Below are 19,161 nucleotides of genomic sequence, written 5' to 3' on the forward strand. Positions count from 1 at the left end.
CTGATGGATCTCTAACCATCCTATACTAAGCAGTTTAGGAGAAGCAGGTAAGGTGTGAAAGCAGGTAACAACAGGCTATGCATTAGAGTAGGATCATACAGAAAGCAGTAGCTGTTCTAATACAAGCATGAGAGGGAAAGAAACGGGTGATATTAGAATGCTCAAGGGGGGTTTGCTTGCCTGGTTGCTCTGGCAAGGAGGGGTCGTCGGGGGTGTAGTCATACTCAGTCGCATCAACGTCGGTCTCGGGGTCTACCGGAGAAGAAGAGGGGGGAAGAAACAGTAAATACGGGGCAAACAAAGCATCACAAAATATAACAATGCAAAATGCGGTGCCAGGGGTGGCCTAACTCAGTACGAGGTGATACCGGTGAAGGGGGGAAACAACCGGGAAAATATCCCCAGTGTTTCGCGTTTTCGGACAGATGAATCGGAGGGGGAAAGTTGCGAGTTCTCTATGCTAGGGATGCATGGCGGACGAACGGGCTGCGTATCCGGGTTCGTCTTGTCGTTCTGAGCAACTTTCATGTAGAAAGTTTTTCCATCCAAGCTACGGTTTATTTTATATTAATTTTAAAAGAGTTAAATCAATTTTAGGATTTATTTAATTATTTAAATTCAACATTATCCAGAATAGTGCATGCTGATGTCAGCATGACGTCAGCAGTCAACGTTGACCTGGTCAACCTGACATGTGGGCCCCATGGGACCCACCTGTCATTCTCTGTTTTGGTTAATTAGGGTTAGGTTAATAAATTATTGTTTAATTAAACTAACAGGTTAACTAGATTGATTAAATAGGATTAATTAATTTTTAATTATTCTTTTTTTGACGTTCTAGGGGCTGGGCCCCACATGTCATAGGGCCTTCGGGCCAATCGGGCGCCGCTAGCGGGCGTGGGCGTCCGCCCGAACACACGGGTGAGGCCGTGGCCGGCGATGGCCACCAGGGCGCAATGGGGACCCGGCACGGCATGGGCGGAGGCCCAACGACGGGCAGGAGAGGTGGGGGAAGGCCTCGGTCGCGGCGGCAGGCGAGGACGGTGCCGGGGCGAGGGCAGCTGCGTGGGGAGGCCCGAGCGGCACGGTGGACGCCGAGGAGGGAGCCCGGCCATGGCATCGGGGTGGCGTCGGGCGCGCGGCCCAGGCGCGGTGTGGGGAAGGACGCCGCGAGCCCGCGCTTCGGCGCGGGCAGTGGCGGCCGGAGCAGGGGCGCGACGAGCAAGCAGCAGTAGGCGGCGGGCGGTCGGGCGCGTGCGCGTGAGTACGTCGACATGGGAAGAGAGAGAGGCCGGGGCGCAGTGGCTACGACAGCGGGCGGACGCGACGCTAGGTAGCGAGCATCAGCGACTGGTAGCAGGGGTCGTGGGCACGGCTTTGGGAGGCCGAGCACGGCAACCGCACGCGGAGCGCGCGGGCGTGGTGGCCGCGGCGGGCGCGCACGCGGTGGCGGCTGCGGCCGTGAGCACGAGCACGAGCACGCGCGGGCGAGCAGGGGAGGAGAGGAGAGAGGGGCGCGCGCTCACGGGGCCGGTAGGGGATGTGTAGTGGGGCTCGGGTTGGTCGACGGGGACGACGACGACGTAGAGGAGGAGGCGACGAGGCAGCGTTGGCGATGGAGGAGCGATCCAGCGAGGGGCGCCGATGAGGTGGCGACGGGGATCGGCGGCGGCGGCGGTGTGGTTCGTCCCCCCTCCTGAGGCCCATGGGAGAGGGGGGTGGCCTGCTGGGCCGAAGTCCAGGGGGTGCTTCCTTTTGTCCTTTTAGTTAGTTTTGTTTTTCCTTTTCATTTCTTTTTTTTCATTTCTGTTTTATTTCAACTTAAAATGTTTAGGCATTTTCTAAATAAGTGCCTTCTACACTATAATTTCTTAGGCATTAATTTTCACATCCTGAGCATTTTTATTTTATTGTTTGAAAAGTTTTGATGTGTGACAATATTTAATTTTTGAATTTGAAACATTTCGACCAAACACGTGATTTGCAACAGTAACAAAGGTGTCATGGCATCATTAGCAGACGGTTACTGTAGCTTAATTAACCGGGCATCACACTTCTCCTGCCCATGTTGAACCAAATGATTCAGTTCCTCCCTCTGCTCCTCCAACGGCTCCCGAAGCAAATCCTCAACGGCGCCCAGCGGCTGATAGACCTTTGGTGCCTGAGTCAGCACCTGAACATGTGTCAAATCCCTCTCCGCTGAGAATCTCACTCTATACTGCACGCAGAACCTCTGATCCTTCTGCAACAAAATCAACTTCGGCTCATCACTTAGACTCTGTTATCTATGGCGATGAAGTGATTTCTGTTGAAGATGAGCTTACATACCCTTATCCTCGTGAATGCCTGCCATTGTTTTCAACCAGATTTGGCGTCAAAGGGCCTCTGTTGAATAGAAACACTCATCCAGTTTTCTTTCAAGAGAGTCCTTACAGCAAGCCCTGCACATCTGATTATCCTCGGTTCTAGACTCAGGAACAGGCAACATACTATTTGTGAATTCTTTATTACAGCCTCAAGATTTTCCCTCATGAGTTCCCAGATATTGCTATGACGAAAAACATCGGTTGTTTCAACCAAGTACTGCAAGACATCGAAGACTTTGGCCTCACACATGTCTTTGCATTTCAGCATCCATGGAACCGGGAGACTATTCTTCAATTTTATGCCACTCTCTATATCTCCGGTGATGAATCAGATAGCACAAAGTGGATCATGGAATGGATGTCTGAAGGAAAGAGAATAAAATTCTCTACCATGGATTTTGTATCTCATTTTCATTTCCCTCGATTTGAACATGGCAAGACTGAGATTCAGGTTCATAACATTGATGCAATCTCTAATGAAGATTTTCGATGCACAATGGATGAAGATAAAATTCGTGACTACAATGGTCCTCCTCTGCTTGAGCACTTGACATTCGAAAATCAAACTTTATATCGTATTCTCACTTACACCCTCTGTCCACTGGCTGGGATGAATACAGATAATGTGATATATGATGTTCTTCGCAACACCATACATGCCATCTCACAAGGATTTATTTTCGATGTCGAAGATATGTTCCTACTTATACTGATGGATTTAGCTCAGTGCCCAAAAACTATCAAGGTATATGCGCCCTGGATTCAGAAAGTGGTTGACTATGCAATGAAGACCGAATATCTTGCCAAAGTCAGTTACAAAAGCTTCATTCCTCCTGTGCGTGATACACTGAAAGTAATGGAAGATTTTTCTTCGGGAAAAGCACCAGTGTCAAGTCCTTCTGATTATCATAAAACATTCAATGCACCAAAGCTACCTAAGCATGATTGTCTTCCAAACACTCAACCTCCTTCACATCTTGAAGTGAGCCTACCCACTCAACAGATGGTGCTGAAGCATATGGCCGAAGATCGCCAAGAAAAAGAGCACCTGGCTGTCGAACTCAATGCAATCCACAACCAAACAAAAGTTGTGCACATGATCATAGCAGAAAACAAGAAGCATCTCTATAAATTGCTTCGTAAATTTTTCTCAAAGAATCAACTGAGCCACTCTCATCTCCAAGAACTCTATGAGTATATTGATCATGGGTTTACTTCTGAAGATTTTCAAGACCACATTACTCCGCCTTTGCCAGCTCGTGAACCAACAACGAATTTACTTTGGAATCAGCTGCGCAAGCTGCTCCACGAGTGAGAAGAAACCTCACCCACTGAGAAACCTACTAAAGAAAATACTTTGTCTTGTAAGACTCAAGAGGTTGATCCCAATATGCCTTCCTCTTCTCAGCCCCAAGACAATCTTGAAGGATCTGTTGTTGCTGAAGATGAAGATGTTGCACACACCTCTGAATCAGAAACTTCTTCGGGCGATGCCTCAGAATGAATCATATTCACCTATTTTTTCACTCGTGTTCTTCCTCACCTTTTTGACACTAGTTGACAAAAGGGGGAGAACTACTTCGAGAGTTTTGATAGATTTGCTCTGTTGGATTTGGTCTTTGTGTTTATTCACTTTATCTGTTGAGACAATTTATGCCGGTTATTGTGCTCTGATGTAAAACTTCTGATATGGGCTGTAATAGTAATAACCCCACCTACTGCACTATTCTTTCTCAAAGTATTTGTTTTGTAGGTGGAATTATTGTCAGAAGTCATGAATGATTGCACTATATTCTCGTTGGATTACCTATCATCAGTGCGGATCATTACCTCGTATGATTGAAAATCCTCCACACACTCAAATGAATTGCAAGGAACTTCATTGTATATCAATTGACCCTACATACAACTAGGGGGACTATATTTCATCATCAAGTCAAGTAACGCAAGTTCACTCTTGTTTGTTCTACATTTCACTTATCTATCTTCACTTCGATGATTATCTGTTTTGTTAACAAATGTCTAAAAAGGGGGAGATTGTTGGTGCAATGATGGGCCCCTTATGTTTTGGAGTTTGTTGAAATAAACAGTATGGAACTTATGTGTTTGCTAGTGCACACGGAGTAACAGGTCCCTAAAGTATCGAGGAGTTTGATGCAAGCGACGAAGATAATTGCTACTTCTTGAGCTTGTGTTGGTTTTTCCCTTGAAGAGTAAAGGGTGATGCAACAAAGTAGAGATACATATTTCCCTCAGTTAGAGAACCAAGGTATCAATCCAGTAGGAGAAGAATGCACAAATCACCAATACCTGCACATACAATCAAACACTTGCACCCAACACATTAAAGGGGTTGTAATTCCCTTCAAGGTCAGTTGCAAAGGTGAGATCTGATATAGATAAATAAAACTAAACAAAAGATAAAGTAAATATTTTTGGGTTTTTTTGGTTTATAGATCTGAAAGTAAAAGATTGCAAAATAGTAGATCGGAAACTTATATGATGGAAAATAGACCAAGGGGTCATAGGTTTCACTAGTGGCTTCTCTCATGAAGGTAAATAATATGTTGGGTGAACAAATTACTGTCGAGCAATTGATAGAAAAGCGCAAAGTTATGACGATACCCAAGGCAATGATTATGCAATATACGCATCACATCCATGTCAAGCAGACCGACTCCTGCCTGCATCTACTACTATTACTCCACACATCGACCACTATCCAACATGCATCTAGAGTATTAAGTTCATAAAGAATGGAGTAACGCCTTAAGTAAGATGACATGATGTAGAGGAATAAACTCATGCAATATGATGTAAACCCCATCTTTTTATCCTCGATGGCAACAATATAATATGTGCCTCGCTACCCCTACTTTGTCATTGGGTGAGGACACCGCAAGATTGAACCCAAAGCTAAGCACCTCTCCCATTGCAAGAAAAACCAATCTAGTTCGCCAAACCAAACCGATAGTTCGAAGAGAAATAAAAAGATACCAAATCATGCATATAATAATTCAGAGAAGATTCAAATAATATTCATAGATAAGCTGATCATAAATCCACAATTCATCAGATCTCGGCAAACACAACACAGAAGAAGATTACATCGAATAGATCTTCAAGAACATCAAGGAGAACATGGTATTGAGAATCAAAGAGAGAGAAGAAGCCATGTAGCTACTAGCTATGGACCCATAGGTCTGAGGTAAACTACTCACACTTCATTGGAAGGGCAATAGAGTTGATGTAGATTCCCTCCATGATCGAACCCCCCTCCGGCAGGATGCCGAAAAAGGCCCCAAGATGGGATCTCACGGGAACAGAAGGTTGCAGCAGTGGAAAAGTGTTTTCATGGATGCTTCTGGTGGTTTGGGAATATATGTGAATATTAGGAGGAAGAACTAGGTCAGGGGGTCACCGAGGGGCCACAATGTAGGGGGGCGCGCCCTCCACCCTTGTTGCCGCCTCATGGCTCTTCTGACTTGAAGTCCAAGTCTCCTGGGTGTCTTCTGGTCCAAGAAAAATCATCGTGAAGTTTTATTCCGTTTGGACTCCGTTTGGTATTCCTTTTCTGTGAAGCTCAAAAACAAGGAAAAAATAGAAACTGGCACTGGGCTCTAGGTTAATAGGTTAGTCCCAAAAAATAATATAAAATAGCATATTAATGCATATAAAACATTCAAAACAGATAATATAATAGCATGGAACAATCAAAAATTATAGATACGTTGGAGACGTATCAAGCATCCCCAAGCTTAATTTTTGATGTGGAATGCTACCTAACATATTTATCCATGTAATTTTCTTTATTGTGGTAGGAATGTTCAGATCCATAAGATTCAAAACAAAAGTTTAATATTGACATAAAAAACAATAATACTTCAAGCATACTAACAAGGCAATTATGTCTTCTCAAAATAACATGGCCAAAGAAAGTTATCCCTACAAAATCATATAGTCTGGTTATGCTCCATCTTCATCACACAAAATATTCAAATCATACACAACCCTGATGACAAGCCATGCAATTGTTTCATACTTTTTTGTTCTCAAACCATTTCAACTTCCACGCAATACATGAGCGTGAGCCATGGACATAGCACTATAGGTGGAATAGAATATGGTGGTTGTGGAGAAGACAAAAAAGGAGATAGTGTCACATCAACTAGGCGTATCAACGGGCTATGGAGATGCCCATCAATAGATATCAATGTGAGTGAGTAGGGATTTCCATGCAATAGATGCACTAGAGCAATAAGTTTATGAAAGCTCAAAATAAAACTAAGTGGGTGTGCATTTAACTTACTTTCTCATGAAGACCTAGGGCAATTTGAGGAAGCCCATCATTGGATATACAAGCCAAGTTCTATAATGAAACATTCCCACTAGTATATGAAAGTGGCTACATAGGAGACTCTCTATCATGAAGGTCATGGTGCTACTTTGAAGCACAAGTGTGTAAAAAGGATAGTAAAATTTGTCCCTTCTCTCTTTTTCTCTCATTTTTTTGTTTGGCTTATTTGGCCTCTTTTTTTGTTGGCTTCTTTGGTCTCTTTTATTTTTTTACTCACATGGGGCAATGCTCTAATAATGAAGATCATCACACTTTTATTTACTTACAACTCGATACTTAGAACAAAATATGACTCTATATGAATGCCTTCGTCGGTGTACCGAGATGTGCAATGACTCAAGAGTGACATGTATAAAAATTATGAACGGTGGCTTTGCCACAAATACTATGTCAACTACATGATCATGCAAAGCAATATGACAATGATGAAATGTGTCATAATAAACGGAACGGTGGAAAGTTGCATGTCAATATATCTCGGAGTGGCTATGGAAATGCCATAATAGGCGGGTATGGTGGCTGTTTTGAGGAAGGTAATAGGCGGGTGTATGGCACCGGCGAAAGTTGTGCGGTACAAGAGAGGCTAGCAATGGTGGAAGGGTGAGAGTGCGTATAATCCATGGACTCAACATTAGTAATAAAGAACTCACATAATTATTGCAAAAATCTATTAGTCATCAAAACAAAGTACTACGCGCATGCTCCTAGCTAGGGGGATAGATTGGTAGGAAAAGACCATCACTCGTCCCCGACCACCACTCATAAGGAAGACAATCAATAAATAAATCATGCTCCAACTTTGTTACATAACGGTTCACCATACGTGCATGCTACGGGAATGACAAACCTTAACACAAGTATTTCTCCAATTCACAAGTACTTACTAGCATGACTCTAATATCACCATCTCTATATCTCAAAAAAATGACTAAATTCATAACAAAAGCAAATCACCATGCGGTTTAAAAAGACTCTCAAAATAATATAAGTGAAGCATGAGAGTTCAATAATTTCTACAAAATAAAGCCACCGCCGTGCTCTAAAAAGATGTAAGTGATGCACTAGAGCAAAATTGCCTAGCTCAAAAGATATAAGTGAAGCACATAGAGTATTCCAATAAATCACGATTCATGCGTGTCCCTCTCAAAAGGTGTGTACAGCAAGGATGATTGTGGCAAACTAAAAAGTAAATACTCATATCATACAAGATGCTCCAAGCAAAACACATATCATGTGGTGAATAAAAATATAGCCTCAAGTAAAGTTACTGACAGACGAAGACGAAAGAGGGGATGCCATCCAGGGCATCCCCAGACTTAGGCGCCACTCCTTATTCCATAGGCCATCAACTTTACCCAAAACTTGAAAACTTCACAACACAAAACTCAACAGAAAATCTCATAAGCTCCGTTAGTATAAGAAAATAAACCACCACTTTTGGTACTGTTGTGAACTCATTCTTTATTTATATTGGTGCAATATCTACTGTATTCCAACTTTTCCATGGTTCATACCCCCCGATACTATCCATAGATTCGTCAAAATAAGGAAACAACGCATAGAAAGCAGAATCTGTCAAAAACAGAACAGTGTGTAGTAATTTGTATACTTCGAATACTTCTGTAATTCCAAAAATTCTGAAAAATTAGGACAACAAAGGAAATTTGTATCTTAATATTCTGCAGAAAGAATAAGTATTTTATCGCGCTTCTGTTAAAATGCGCAAAAGTTTCTGTTTTTCAGCAAGATCAAATCAACTATCACTGTAAGCCATCCCAAAGGTCTTACTTGGCACAAACACTAATTAAAACAACAAAACACAATTACTAAAGAGGTAATAATGTGTATTTTATTCAAGAACAATAGAAAAACAAAAAACACAAAAATAAAATTGGGTTGCCTCCCAACAAGCGCTATTGTTTAACGCCCTTAGCTAGGCATAAAAACATAGATCTAGGTACTGTCATCTTTCGTATGCAATCCATAAGTAGCTCTCATAATAGGTTCATATGGCAACTTAATTTTATTTGTAGGAAAGTGTTCCATGTCCTTTCTTAACAGAAATTGAAATCTAATGTTTCCTTCTTTCATATCAATAATTGCACCAATCGTTCTTAGGAAAGGTCTACCAAGAATAATAGGACATGTAGGATTGCAATCTATATCAAGAACAATGAAATCTACGGGCACATAATTCCTATTTGCATCAATAAGAACATCATTAATTCTTCCCATAGGTTTCTTAGTAGTGGAATCCGCAAGATGCAAATTTAAAGAACAATCATCAAATTCACGGAAACCTAACACATCACATAAAGTTTTTGGAATCGTGGAAATGCTAGCACCCAAATCACAAAAAGCATGGCACTCATAATATTTTATCTTAATCTTAATAGTAGGCTCCCACTCATCATAAAGTTTTCTAAGGATAGAAACTTCCAATTCAAGATTTTTCTTCAAAAGATTGCACATAGCATCAACGATATGTTTATTAGTAAAAGCTTTATTTTGATTATAAGAATGAGGAGAATTCAACATGGATTGCAACGAGGAAATACAATCTATTGAAGAACAATTATCATAATTAAATTCCTTGAAATCCAAAAGAGAGGGTTCATCGCTACTTAAAGTTTTGACCTCTCCAATCCCACTTTTATCAATTTTTTGTAACATCCCAAATTTTCAATTTGGAATGTTATACATTAGATCATCACTGTATATCATATTTTTATCTGCTTTTGGCCTGATCCAGAAATTCTACGCAACTCAAGGACCCACGGAGAGAGTTGGGGATTTCGTTATTTTCATATTTGAGTTTTCTCAAATTTTGAAAATAGGATCATTTGATTTTATTTATTTTATCTTCAATTATTTCTATTATACAAATATGAGAGAGGGAATAAAATGACTTTCCCAAAATAAAGAAATATTGAAGATTTAATAAAAAATCAAATAAGATTTTATTTCAGAGTTTTGGCTAGTTTTAATTGAATTTAGGAACAATTGCACGTTTTTCAAAGCTGCATTTCAGGGCCAAGAAAATGTTCATCTCGTTCTAAATATTTTATTTAGGGAGTGGAAATTTATTTTGGCATTTTTAGAATTTTATTTTATTTTCTAGAATTTTTCTTAGTTTCGGCGGAATTGTTTTCTTTAAAAAGAGCACCGCGCGCCTGACTGGGCCAAAGGCCCAGCCGAGCCAGGCCAGGCCCGCGCCCGCCGCCGCGTTCCCCGCGGGAGACCGCCCGCTGCCGCAGCCGAGCCGGCCGGGGCCCGCCTCCCGAGGCCGACCCCGACCCGGTGCCCCCTTCCCCAAGCCGCGCCACCCCCCTCTCATAAATACCCCGCCGCCGCCACCTCACCCCCCCTCTCATAAATACCCCGCCGCCGCCACCTCACCCCCCCTCTCATAAATACCCCATCCGCAGCCGCCGCAACCGCCGCTCGCCGCCGCTTGCCGCGCCCGTCGCCACCGACGCCGCCGCCCGCCGACGACGCTGCCCCGCCCCGCCGGAGCCCTGAGCCGCCGGAGTCCGGCGAGGTAGCCGCGCCGTTCGCCGCCGGTTTTCGGAAGAAAACCGATCCGGTTTTTTTGAAACCCTAGGTTTTTTTATTTATTTTATTAGATCGGTTTTATAGGTTCTTTTATTTAGCGAGCGTTCGCTCGTTCGTTCATTTTAACGGACGAGTTCATCGTTTAGTTTCAGATAACGAACGTTCATTTGTTAATCTGTTCGTCAGTTTTCTCTTTTTCTCGGATTTTCCACGATTATTCTGATCGCGATTTCTGATCCGATTTTCGTTTTAGTTTAACTTTTCGCTCGTTTATCAGAATCAGGCGATTCAAGCGCCTAGAGTTTCGTCTCGAAACCCTCTTTCCGTTTAATCAACTCAAACAAGTTTTTGCTTCTGTAAAATTTGAATTAGGTCCAGATTAGTAATCGAAGCTTGTTTCTTTCGCCGTTTGACTTTCGTTGTTTCGTTCGATTTGTTTCTTTTTGCAAACCAGAGTTCTTAAGTTGAACTTTCTGGTTAGATCTCTTATTTTAGTTTTACCTGTGCATTAGATGAGTACTTATAGTATGCTTGTTTGTTTGTTGCGATAGAGTACCCGGAGTGTGCCGCTTGCTACTTCGAATCTCTAGGTTTCACGGATCATCAGTAAGGCAAGTAACACTTTGATCATACCTCTTTACTACCCAGTTTTATTGCATTAGATCAATCCTCAAACAATTGCATGGTTAGGATCTGAATAAATTGTGGGTTTTGGGAAGTAGATGAGGTAGTACCTATTTCCTGTTTTATTATCAAACCCTAGGAGTTACTTCTACGTTTGCTTATGCCATGCTATGCTTGTAGACGTGGATTGGGTTTGAGTGTATCCATGATAGATGTGAGAATGTCAATTAATGGTTCAACTTAAGGTGGCAACTTTAATACACATCTGGGTGGATTGAGGCACCTGGGTATTCCAGCGATTGCCTGTTTTTCTTTATGGACCGCCACCCAGGCTCAAAGGGATCATGAGATTATTCATACTAGAAAATTCCGTGTGCAGCCACAAGCTACTATGGGCTCTAGCATAGTTGATTAAGTTGTGCGAACTCTTAAAGTGGTAGACTAGCAGATGTAGGGGAAAGTAGGTGTAATGGTCTACCCGATCGTAAGGTGCTAGCGCTTCTGAAAGACTATGTCTCGATCATCCGTTTCTCAAACACCATGTAGTGCGAGAATCCTAACGGAGGAGATCGAGTCTTGTGGGGAAAAGTGTGCAAACCTCTGTAGAGTGTATAAACTAATCATGGTTAGCCGCGTCCCCGGTTATGGACGTCTTACGTATCTAGTACTTGGATTATCATGTGAATCTCATCATGTGACTTTAATAAATTTTGTTGGGTTTTAATGATGATGTTTAATTGGGATTGAGAGGTTGTCTACGCTCTCAATGTTTAACAACCACCATGATAGTTAAATAAAATTTTATTCCTTTGCAGTAGGGAAAAACTGGCTTTACGCAAAACTGTAACCATAGAGCTTTCCACCAGCCATACATGCATGTAGTATATAGCCTATTTCTGTTCACTACTCTCTATGTGTTACATTGCCAGCATATTCCATGTGCTGACCAGTTTTCGGGCTGCAACGTTCATGTTGCAGACTTTTCAGACGACGAGTAAGGAGCCTTAGGTCCTGGCTCTATACTCAGTGATGCCGTTGGAGTTGATGGACTCACTTATCTTCCAAGCCTTCCGCTGTTATCATTATTAGATGGCCTTAAGCCATATTATTTGTATTAGGTTCTCTTTTGAGACATTCGATGTAATAAGTGTGTGATTGCTACTCTGTTATAAATCCTTCAAGTACTGTGTGTGTTAGCATTACTGATCCAGGGATGACACTGATGCACAGAGATCAGACCGTTTTAGGTCTGGTCACTACAAGATGGTATCAGAGCACACGCTGACTGTAGGACACGACCACTAAGATAAAGACCTAGATCACTATTATCTTCTCATTTCTGACTCCTCATCTTTTCTACTCTTTTAGGATGACGGATGCAAGGAACAAGTTCACGCAACTGGATGAAGATACACCCTTTGGACGTCACCTGAAAGAAGTCACTAAGTACCTCAACATCGGAGTACGAAGCTTCACCGGGACCTACAACGCCACTTTACCCGAAGAGGAGCACTGGATGATTCAATTTCAAGTTCCAGGAAGGACGTTCGCGCCAGTCACCGAGCCCATAGAGTTTTCCTTTGATGCACCAACCTGGAGTCTAGGAAAGAGCATGGCAGCCCACATCGCCATGGGACGTATTGGAGAAGTTTACCGCAATGATCTCAAGGATACTATCTACCAGATTTGTGGGCGCCGAGATGAGCAATGGGAGATGATCAGCACCAGGAAGGATAGATCAATCGCAGCTTTTATCTAGGAGTTAAACCAGCACATTCGACGTCAGGAGAACCAGATGTGCGCAAGCATGATATATCTGAAGAAGGCGATGGCAAGAATCACAGAGCTGGAGGAAGAACTCAAGGCTACACGTGAAGATTATGAGGAGGAAATCGTCGTACTATTGGAGAAGAATGACGACCTGATTAAGAAGATCGGAATATTCATGGGAGACCCCACACCAGTAGTAGAAGACGAAGAACCCAAGGAGATTCACCCGGAAGACTACATCATCATGGACGACACCGACTCTGACCTGAGCGATGATGACTTTGAAGACGAAGCTGGAGCAGATATCATGGAGTCTGCAACCGAGGAATATTTCTAGTATACACCACATCAGTAGGAGTATTCCACCATGTAAATAGAGTAGTCCGAGCACTTTTGCGATAGTTCTAGACCGATTGTATGCCCTTGTTTGATTTGAATGAAGTAATTTTGTTTGCAATTGCCTCATGTGCATATGGGTAGTGTTTTCTCTCTAGACCTCAATCTATTCTTAATTCTCATCTTTTCTAAACCCTCAGATGCCTCCGAGACGTGACAATGGATTTGCTTTCCCACCGGAGCTCACTCAGTTGATCCAGCAGCAGAATGCATTGATGCAGTTGCTAGTCCAGAATCAGAATCAGGGGAACAACAACAACAACCCACCACCACCACCACCTGTTGATCACTTAACCCGTTTCCTTAGACTGAATCCGCCGGTGTTCTCTAGTAGCACCGATCCTATAGTAGCAGATGATTGGCTCCGCAAGATTGGAAGGGAGTTAACCACTACAGGATGTACTGACACTGAGAAGGTGCCTTTTGCCGCACATCAGTTGGATGGACCAGCAGCATCATGGTGGGATAATTATACTATCACCTACCCTATAGCCACGGTGACATGGGACCAATTTCAGCAGGCTTTTCGTATAGTCCATGTTTCAGCAGGAGCTATGGCCATGAAGAAGTGTGAGTTTCGCAACTTGCTCCAAGGAGGACGGACAGTTGGCCAATACGTGGATGACTTTAGTAAGTTAGCACGTTATGCCCCAGATGACGTTGCTACGGATGCAGCTAAGCAGGATAAGTTTCTGGAAGGCCTGAATGATGAGTTGAGCATGCAGTTGATGGTAGCAACTTTTAACAACTACCAAGAGTTGGTAGATCATGCTCTTATGATTGAAGGGAAGCAGCAACAGATTGAGAACCGCAAGAGGAAGTATGGACAAGGGAAATACAATTTAGGAGCTCAGCAGAAGCCACGTTTTACCCCGAAAACGGGAGGACATTTTCAGCATACCCATGGAGGAGGGAGTTTGCATAATCATAATGGCCCCAAAAATGGTAATGGGAATGGGGAGAGCAACAGTCAGAATCGTACCAACCCATCAACCCCAGCCAAGAGAGACCTAAGCCAAGTCACTTGTTATAAGTGTCAGAAGACAGGACATTATGCGAATGAATGTCCTGAAGCCCAGAATGGAAATGGCAATGGAAGCTCTGGGAAGAAGCCGAACCCTTTCAACATGGGACAGGTGAACCACGTTAACGTGGAGGAGGTTGAAGCCCAGCCAGATGCAGTAATCGGTAAGTTTTTGGTTAAGTCTTTTACTGCAATCATTCTTTTTGATACGGGTGCATCACATTCATACATATCAAGGGGATTCGTGGATAAGTATAAACTACCCACCAAGTTTCTTAGAACACCTATATTAGTAAGCTCACCAGGAGCGGAATATATGGCCAGTAAAGGATGTTTTCAAGTGCCATTGAGTATAGGTAGGCATGTGTTTCCCTCGGATTTAATCATTTTGGAATCGCAAGGTTTGGATGTAATTCTTGGTATGGATTGGCTATCGATGTATGGAGGAAACATCGATTGCGCCAGTAAGTCGATTTTGCTTACCACCCCAGAGGGAAGAAGGATCAAGTATGTATCACGACATGTGCCGAATAGGACTCAAGTAAATTCCTTATCAGGAGTTGTACATGAGGAGGTACCAGTGGTAAAGGATTTTCCGGATGTATTTCCAGAAGAGTTGCCAGGCATGCCACCGGATAGAGACATTGAGTTTTTGATTGAGCTTTTGCCAGGCACAGGACCAATATCTAAGAGACCATATAGAATGCCCGCAAAGGATTTGGAGGAGATTAAGAAGCAGATTAAGGAGTTACTGGATAAGGGATATATTCTCCCAAGTTCGTCACCTTGCGGATCACCAGTACTTCTAGTGGAAAAGAAGGATGGATCGTTAAGGATGGTTGTTGATCATTGAGGATTGAATGAGGTGACGATCAAGAATAAGTACCCACTACCAATGATAAATGATTTGTTTGACCAATTGCAAGGAGCTAAGGTATTTTCCAAGATCGATTTGCGATCAGGATACCACCAGTTGAAGATTCGAGAGCAGGACATACCTAAGACAGCTTTTACCACAAGGTATGGGTTGTATGAGTATACCGTTATGTCATTTGGCCTGACTAATCTACCTGCTTATTTTATGAACATGATGAACAAAGTTTTTGTGGAGTTTTTGGATAAGTTCGTCGTAGTGTTCATTGATGATATACTGGTTTACTCGAAGAATGAAGAAGAACGTAAAGAACATTTGCGTTTGGTACTTGGTAAGCTCAGAGAACATCAGTTATACGCCAAGTTCAGCAAATGTGAGTTTTGGTTGAAGGAAGTTGGATTCCTCGGACATGTTATATCCGGAGAAGGAATGGCTGTAGACCCCACCAAGGTTGTCACTGTGACAAATTGGGAAGCCCCAACAACAGTTGGAGAGATCCGGAGTTTTCTTGGACTCGCAGGATACTACCGGAGGTTCATTGAAAATTTCTCGAAGATTGCAAAACCTATGACGGAGTTGTTGAAGAAGGATACCAAGTTCAAATGGACTGAAGAATGTGAGGCCAGTTTCCAGGAGTTGAAGAAACGTTTGGTTACATCACCAGTGTTGATTATGCCAGATCAGCGTAAGGATTATGAAGTATATTGCGATGCTTCACGTCGAGGATTTGGAGCAGTGCTTATGCAGGAGGGAAGAGTTGTTTCATATGCCTCACGACAACTTAAGACCCATGAATTGAATTATGCTACACATGACTTGGAGTTAGAAGCCGTAGTGCACGCATTAAAGACATGGAGACATTTTCTCATCGGAAACCATTGTGAGTTGTACACAGATCACAAAAGTTTGAAATACATCTTCACGCAGAAGGAGTTGAATCTCAGGCAAAGGAGATGGTTGGAGATCATCAAGGATTATGATCCCGGAAAGGCTAACGTAGTAGCTGACGCATTGAGCCGCAAGAGCCATGTCAACACACTAATGACCGGAGAGTTACCAAAGGAGTTAGCTGAGGATCTTCATGAGCTAGGTTTGGAGATAGTTCCGAGAGGCTATGTAGCAGCATTGGAGATTCAGTCTACTCTGATGGATAAGATCAGCGAAGCTCAGAAGACTGACAAGGAGATTGCCACCATAAAGGAGAAGGTGAGCACGGGAAGAGCTAAAGGATTTCGTGAGGATGAACACGATACCTTATGGTTTGAGGACCGCGTTTATGTGCCTAATGACCCGGAGATCAGGAAGCTAATTTTGCAAGAGGCCCATGATTCACCGTACTCGATTCACCCAGGAAACACCAAGATGTATTTGGATTTGAAAGACACTTTCTGGTGGACCAGAATGAAGAAGGATATTGCGGAATATGTAGCAGTTTGTGATGTATGTCAGAGAGTGAAGGCAGAGCATCAGAAGCCAGCTAGATTGCTACAACCATTGCCGATATCGGAATGGAAGTGGGATAAGCTAGGCATGGATTTTATCACGGGATTACCCAGGACCCGTGCTGGCTATGACTCGATATGGGTTGTAGTCGATCGCTTGATGAAGGTAGCTCATTTCATCCCAGTGAAGACCACTTACACCAGTGCTAAGTTGGCAAAGATATACATGACCAGGATCGTATGTCTGCATGGAGTTCCGAGGAGCATTGTATCAGATAGAGGAACCTAGTTTACCTCAAAGTTCTGGAATCAGTTGCATGAAACTTTGGGTACCAGACTAGAGTTTAGTACAGCTTTTCATCCACAGACCGATGGACAGACCGAGAGAGTCAATCAGATTTTGGAGGATATGCTGAGAGCTTGTGCGCTAGATTATGGATCTAGTTGGGATGACGACTTGCCATATGCGGAGTTCTCTTACAACAATAATTATCAATCCAGTTTGAAGATGGCCCCTTTTGAAGCCTTGTACGGAAGACGGTGCAGAACACCATTGTCGTGGGACGAAGTTGGAGACCGCCAGTTGTTTGGACCAGATTTGATTAAGGAGTCTGAATAGAAGGTGAAGTTGTTTCGCGATAGGCTCAAGGTAGCCCAGTCCAGGCTGAAGAGCTATGCAGATTCTAAACGCAAGGAGATAGTTTATGAAGTCGGAGATAGAGTTTATCTTTGTGTATCTCCACTTCGAGGAGTTAAGCGCTTTGGAGTTAAGGGAAAGTTAGCGCCATGTTTTGTGGGACCATACAAAGTTTTGGAACACATGGGAGAAGTTGCTTATAAATTGGAATTACCCGAGGGATTGTCGGGAGTTCACGATGTGTTCCACGTTTCCCAGTTGAAGAAGTGCCATGCAGAAATGGCGGATATACCGCTGAGAGATACAGTGCCGCTGGAAGCGATTCAGTTGGATAGTGATTTGACCTATGAGGAGAAACCAGTTAAGATTCTTGAGTATGCCAGCCGAGTCACCCGCAGCAAGGTTATCAAGTTTTGCAAAATTCAGTGGAGCCACCACACCGAGGATGAAGCCACCTGGGAGCGAGAGGAAGATCTGCTGAAGGACCACCCTCACCTATTTTCTAGCCAACCCAAATCTTGAGGGCGAGATTCATCTTAAGGGGGGTAGGTTTGTAACATCCCAAATTTTCAATTTGGAATGTTATACATTAGATCATCACTGCATATCATATTTTTATCTGCTTTTGGCCTGATCCAGAAATTCTACGCAACTCAAGGACCCACGAAGAGAGTTGGGGATTTCGTTATTTTCATATTTGAGTTTTCTCAAATTCTGAAAATAGGATCATTTGATTTTATTTATTTTATCTTCAATTATTTCTATTATACAAATATGAGAGAGTGAATGCCGGGGTTTCTGATCCACGGGCACCTATGGGACCGGCGGACCGGGTCCCTTTTGGTTCGGCGGGGGGCGGAGGTTGCGCAAAGAGCAGATCGAAGCGAAGCAAGCGGGCGGTTGGTCGTGCGAGGAGTAAATCGAGGCGAAGCACGCGAGCGATTTACCCAGGTTCGGGCCGCACGGATGCGTAAAACCCTACTCCTGCTTTGTGGATTGGTATTGATTCCTAGCTCGAGGGCGAGCGTTAGTGTGTGGAATTGCTGAACCTCGCAAGAGCTCTCGAGGTGGCCGACCCCCTCTACGTTGCACACGGGCCTCCTTTTATACTCAAGGGGTTACCGACATAGAGCAACGGGGGCCAAGGGCAAAAATGGAAAGGGTGCCGTGGGTAGGCACAGCTGGCTGCTACAGTGCTATCATACCTAACCCTGACGGCAGGGGACAAGGGCATTAAATGCCCGTCTGTGTCGCCTAGACAGCACCGAAAGAGACCGCTAGGGACGCCACCGTCTTGCCACGATGGTTGTCTTGTCAGCGCCTGCGTGCCACCGCACGCCCCTAGCTGCACAGCCTCCTGCCACGTGCGCTCGGGAGGGACCCCGGAGCGACACGTGGGTGGATGTGCTGGAGCGCGGGCGTGGAGTGGGGGCTTGCCGCGGCAAGCGCCTTGCCACGGCCGTCGACTTGTCGCTTCCGGGAGCTTGTCGCTCACCGGGCCTTGTCGGGGCGCGTAGCGCGCCGCGGCAAGTTCCTTGGAATGCCTCGGACGGCCTTCCCGGCAAGCGCCTCTTGCCGGGGTCTTGGAACGCTTCTGATGGCCTTCCCGGCAAGCTCCTCTTGCCGGGGTCTTGCCTTCTTCCCGGCAAGCTCCTCTTGCCGGGGTCTGGTCTTGAGTACTTTGTTCTTGAATGGTCTTCAGAGGGACCATGGAGAATCTTGGCGGTGATCTGGCAGGCCTTGCCACGGGACGCTGCGACTGCCCGTGCACAAGTTCGGGGTACTAAGGGTACCCGTACTCTAGTACACCGATAGGAGCCCCCGGGCCTGGGCCAGACACGGTGCCGAGCGCTGTTGGGCCAGGCCCAAAACAGTGCACGGGCACGTGCGGCCTAGGTCGCGCCGCATATCTCTCCGCTTCCATCGCGCACGCCCGGAACGGCGCGCGTCGAACGCGGCGTCGTGGGTGACGCGGGCGGCGCGCGCGTGTGGGGCTAAGCCCCGCGAGCATGCGTCAAGCCATGATGAAGGGGAACGGCCCACGCCCTCTTCTCCAAACGGAGGTAGGCGTGAGGGCGTGGCGCATTTACTGGACGGGGCCGGTGCGCGGTTTCCG

This window comes from Triticum urartu, chromosome 4A (genome assembly GCF_056163025.1).
Source record: "Triticum urartu cultivar PI428250 chromosome 4A, HENAU_Tu73, whole genome shotgun sequence".
Classification (NCBI taxonomy): domain Eukaryota; kingdom Viridiplantae; phylum Streptophyta; class Magnoliopsida; order Poales; family Poaceae; genus Triticum; species Triticum urartu.